This window comes from Anneissia japonica, unplaced genomic scaffold (genome assembly GCF_011630105.1).
Source record: "Anneissia japonica isolate Jap-2015-1 unplaced genomic scaffold, ASM1163010v1 scaffold287858_len863314_cov180, whole genome shotgun sequence".
Lineage (NCBI taxonomy): Eukaryota > Metazoa > Echinodermata > Crinoidea > Comatulida > Comatulidae > Anneissia > Anneissia japonica.
The window spans coordinates 567,037-572,914 of NW_022693771.1; the positions used below are offsets into that span (position 1 = coordinate 567,037).

At 30.5% G+C, this 5,878-nt stretch overlaps 1 protein-coding gene across 1 annotated transcript in view; it reads left to right on the plus strand.

Moving 5' to 3' along the window:
* The window catches only part of LOC117100928 (neurogenic locus notch homolog protein 1-like), a 44,205-nt gene that overhangs the window by 2,056 nt on the left and 36,271 nt on the right, over nucleotides 1–5,878 (plus strand). The window lies entirely within an intron of this gene.

Consider the following 5,878-nt stretch of genomic DNA (forward strand, 5'->3'; position numbering starts at 1 on the left):
GTATATATGTATGTATGTATGTATATATGTATGTATGTATGTATATATAAGACTATATATATAATGTAATATAAAATTAGTAGTGCATATCATAAAATATAATAATGGCATGGAATAGACTGTTGTAGCACTTTGTGTAAATGTAAAAGTGTAAAAAATATTTATGGCTGTTGTGTAGATTAATATAGTGGAATTATACTTGAAATTATCGTTCCTATTTACTGGTACTTCGCGTATGAGTTCTTATTATATGGTTTATAAATATTATATAAGCCTGTTAAAATTATGCCTATAAACAGCCTGAGATAAATAGATAATATTTATATAGTTTAAATTACTCATAAATTTCTATGTATGCCTACATTATGGCCTTACGATGCTCATAGGGCTAGGCCTATGTAGAATTAGTAATAATGATGTAATAATATAGGCAAAGGCATTTCTATTAGTCCTAGGCCTTTGGCAAGTTTAATCCGTTTTTAGAGTTCATTACTATCGCTATCAAATCGGGGTTTTTTTTGTGCGTCCTTCACATATTTAAAATACCAAACTGTACTACACCCTTTTATACCAGAGTTATTAGCCCTATCTTTATTTTAAGAACAACGTAAAGGGCTCTCGTGACGAATAGGTCATAAATTTACCTATCAAGAGGTACCGGTATTAGGAGACTAGGGCGGATCCAGAATTTTTTAAACGAGGGAGCACATATACCTAGATGTAATATAATTATCAGATATATAAATATTCATTAACGTATGGTTTCTATTCATTATACCCTGACTTTTAAGATTTAGTATTTGTATGCCATTTTGTATTTTTTAATGTTAAAGTCAGACTCCGGAGGAAAAAAAGTGTTTTGATATGTTGTAGAACTGATTTTTCAGTTCTACAACATATCAACATTTTTTTTCCTCCGGGGCCTGACTTTAAAAATAAAAGACTGCAACCTGGCAAAACCGGGGTGTGTGTTGCCTCTCGTTCCGCCTCCCTCAATCCTCCCCTTTGAAGAGTTGTTATACTGGCAGTAGGCCTAGGCAAATAACCGTCAGGAACGTTATTTGTATTACAAATATTAATATTATCATTATCAATATGATATTGGTGATAATAAAAATTATTCATATGTTGATGGTTTTCGTTGTACTTTTGATTAATCTATTTAAAAGGTTGGTGATTTTGCACCATGAACATAAAAAATATCTATGTCTAGTCTGACAAATGAGAATAAAATATATATATCTGCATTTGTATCTGAAAGATTACGAATACGAATGAAAGAATACAGCCAATTTCCATTTATAAACACTTTGGTTAAGGGGACACTTAGTGGTACCAAATGTGTTTCCTTAATAGTTGTTCTACTGTACATTAGTAGGCCCAGTAATAATTTTTACAAGTACAAAAATTCTTTATTTCGTCTAAAACAAATTCAAATACAAGATAAACAGAGAAGAAAAAAAGGAACCCTCATGAAGCCCAACGGGGGTTACAAAATAGAGAGGGGCCAAAATGAGTACAAAGTAAGCTAAATTTAAATAATAATAATAATAATAATAATAATAATAATAATAATAATAATAATAATAATAATAATAATAATAATAAAATAATAATAATAATAATAAAATAGTAGTAGCAGAATCTGCACCACCAGTAGTAGTAATGACGTTACTGATGACGATGATAATGAGGATGATGATCTTTCTTTATGTAATGATAATAAATGGTGATATGTTGAACTTCATTGATTATGATCAACCCTTAACATTTTCCGCCTTCAACAGTTCCCGCGGTAGACGTCTCGTGCACTCCTAATCCCTGTCAGAATGGCGGGACGTGTGAACTCTCCGGTAACTCATTCACGTGTAGTTGCCCGAGCAACACTTGGGGTGACAACTGTGAGAATTTAGGAAGTGAGTCTGGTTAAGCCCTTTCCACACCATCGAATTTTATTTTACAAAAACATGTGACATGCTTAAATGTCAACGAAAATTTGATAGCGTGGATGGATGATGTATAACTAATGGTGTCAAATTTTAAGACCTAGGCGTTTAAAAGCTCTATTTTTGGGGTTCATTTTGATTCTTTAAATTATTTTACTTTACTATTTACATTCCTATTTAATTATTCCATCTGCATATTGTTTGAAATTGTGTTCACGGGTTTTTAAATTATAAGTTTCTTATGAATACTTTTGTGTGTTGATTAAGATTGTTTAAGTATAGCTTACCTAAAAATACTTACCTTTTAATTATGATCCGCTACTTTTTTTAAACAAACACATTGATTTCCACATTATCGTGCGTGTTACTACACAAACATTTTTCCACTGGACCTTAAGGCCTGTTTATACTTCAACGATAACGATAAAAAAGTTATTTCTTTTGTTTTCTATATGAACAATCGCTTTTTAGCTTTTTTATCGTTATCTTTATCGTTGAAATAAACAGACCTTTACACTTTTGCTCAATCGACTTGATATATAAAATAATAACTCCCAGCTTAGGAATCTTTTTCAGATTAAAATAACCCGAAATTATTTTGTAAGCTTTAATGTAATGCTATAAACGATGCTATATTGATTAAGACTTCGTAAAAGCTTTTTGTAATCATGAGAAAAGCATTTTAATGTCTACCCTAAATTTGTGTTCTTCTATATTCCTCTGTATTTGATCATTTCGATATTCCACTTATCTTTTCTGTTCTTATCTACATCATTTGTATCTTTTTTTGTCTTAATCTACTTTTATGTCTTGGAATTGGTTTTAAGTAGTTAGTCATCATGGGCCAAGTTATGAACTTTTTTTTAACTTGATTTTACACTATTTTTATTTTTATATTTATTTTTTTTATTTATTCATTCTGAAGTAATTATAAGTAAAAACATTTAAGGATAAAAACACAGAAAATTACAAAAAGCAACTTATTTCCACTGTGGTCCCTAAATGAGAATACTAAAATTACAGACTAATAATAGAACAATAAGGAAACAATACAATAAATATACATTTTCCAACATCAGAGTTAGATTCAACCAAATTCACATCATAGACTTTAAACTACCGTATATATTATTATGAAGTTCAGAAAAATAGTGGTTCTTTATGATTTTTTTAAATGTGTATAAGGATATACCATCACCTTTTAATTATACACTTACGTTAAGATTAGTTAGGCCTATATATAGTAACAGTTTTCATTCGCTCTATTTATCAATGGCTTGTATTTTTTTTAGTACAGTACAATATTTGTACTTTCTTTGACAATTACTTTATGATTCTCACCATCAATTTGGCTCAAACTGTTTATTACATATGACTATTAGCCACCATGTATATAGTCTTATAACCCGAAAGAAAATGATGATGATGATAATATAAGAATGTATAAGCCTAATACATACTCCAAGTATTGAAATGCACGCCATCGTGTTTCGCCATTTCAATACTTGGAGTATGTATTATACTTTCTTATCTGAGATTAATCAGTGGAGCTTTCGGTTTATGATAATATAAATAATGCAGAAATTTATATTATGAATATGTAAACCTTTCCACACTTATGCATACTGTTCTGTATTATAGACATCGTTTCAATTTTTTAATACAACACCTTTATGGTTGTTTTTATCGCCAATTTAAACCTGTCATATTTTCAAGGCCCAAATTTCCCCCAGAAAACCCCTGCAGAGGATTTTTGTCGTGGCATCCATTAGCAATGATATTTCGATATTTAGTGTGGTTTATTGTTGAGAATTATACATAGGACTATAAACATATATAATTATATAATATTGTATGTAAGACTATAATTATATACAGAGTTGTTCATATGATTACATATATAGTCCTATGTACACTCCTGCCCTTATCATTCAACATATAATATATTATATTATATCATATCAACATCTAACTATGTGATTTACAATGGCATTATTTCATATTCATTATTCTTTCTATGCATGAACTGTTGGGAAACACACGCACGCACATACACTCATGTTTAGGCCTATACATATAGGCTTATATACTTTTTATATGCATATAGGGCTATATATATTTTGCCATTGTTTTCTTTTTTTTTTAAATTAAATATTGATATCCTACTTTCATAGGCAAATTGTTTTACTTCAAAAGTTATTACGATTGCGGAGGTTAAGGTATTTCATCTGTAGATGAACTTAAAAGATCGTCCTTTCATTTAAATCGGTGATCCTTAGGTTCGGGATTATTGTTTTTTTCTTGTGCAGTCGACTGTACATAATTCGATGTTACAAATCTGCATACCGTACTAGGAACGAACTTAACCTAATGTGTGAAACTATATTCATTTAAATATTAAGCACTGTGTCTTTTTTATACTATTGAATACCGGTACCATAGTATCTTGTTAAAATACATCCATTGATAAATCATTCCGTTTATTAAACTGTAGGCCTATGCATTAATATGGTAAAATATGAAAAAGAAAACATCAAAATGGAGACAGCTAAATAGTTTTCAATCGTCGGGTCATGCGACTCATAATCGTAAAATAAATCTATTATTAAATCAAAAAAATCATATGAAAAGAAATTGGAAATTATTGATTCGAACACAATAAGGCCTATGTTTTCTCTGCCATGCATCGTCTTTATTTCGTTTCCCTTAGTAACCCTTTCCATTGTCTCCTTGTAATTAAATTCTTTTCTAAAATATCAACATGATTGCAATAATGTCGTAATGGGAAAATCAAAGGATGTGTACTCATTAATTGTTGAGCTCAGTTGGTAAAGTATATGCAAACGGATATCTGAGATCTTGAGTTCGAACGTCGATGGGGACATACGTTTTCTTAAAACAAAATTATCATAAGCAGTGTGTATCCATGTGTAATAATTTGGCAAAAGCATAATAATAATGATAATATATTAATAATAAAATGTATAATAGTAGTAATAATTACAATTATGCTTATCTTTTTTTAATTCATCACGGACGTAATTTCGTGCTACAGTTGTGAACACCCCATACAGTAATGTATGTATACACCACGTCAATTACAACAGCAACAGTAACAAAATGCAACAACAACATCAACTGGCAACGACAACAACAAATACAATATCAAACAACAACAACAACAACAACAACTGGTAACGACAACAGTACACTGTTCTATATCATGGGAATTTTTGGATGATAAATGCCATGATGAAAAAGAAACATGAGTTTGGCATATACAATACAGTATTTTCACAATAATGAAAGTGTATGTTACACTGAATAAATCGATTGTTACATATTTGGTGGTACAGGATAGTGATTTTTTGGGGTTTGTGGTATTACTTGCATGCCTGAGATTTTCAGAATGTACTCTATATTGTGTAGAGGGTTTTTTGCTTCATTAAATTCCTTTTGTGTTTAATAAAGAGGCGAGTGCCATTTTGTGTTTACTCTTTATTATTTGGGAGTTATCATGCATGGATTTTATGAAGAGAAGGAGGTATTACAATTCAGTGATTATAGAGTACCCGCACTTACTATGGTTAACATAGGGCTAGCAATAAAAAAAACAAAACATTGATATTGTATACAACCGTACTCTCACAATGTCTTTACCCTCCATTCTCACGAAACAAATACATTCGTATCAATATTCTATTTTGCTTTCTACGTTTCTTTATTTTTGGTTCTCAGATGTGTTTTTCATTTTCTACAATGCATTAATTTTACTAACGAATATACCGCATCTGTTGTAGATCCTGGTTTATGTTCCACATTTGAATGTCAAAATGGTGGACAGTGTGTTTCCACGGATACGGTTGCGTCTTGTTCATGCCTAGATGGATATTATGGTACATTTTGCGAGTCCGTGACGTCACCGTGCACAC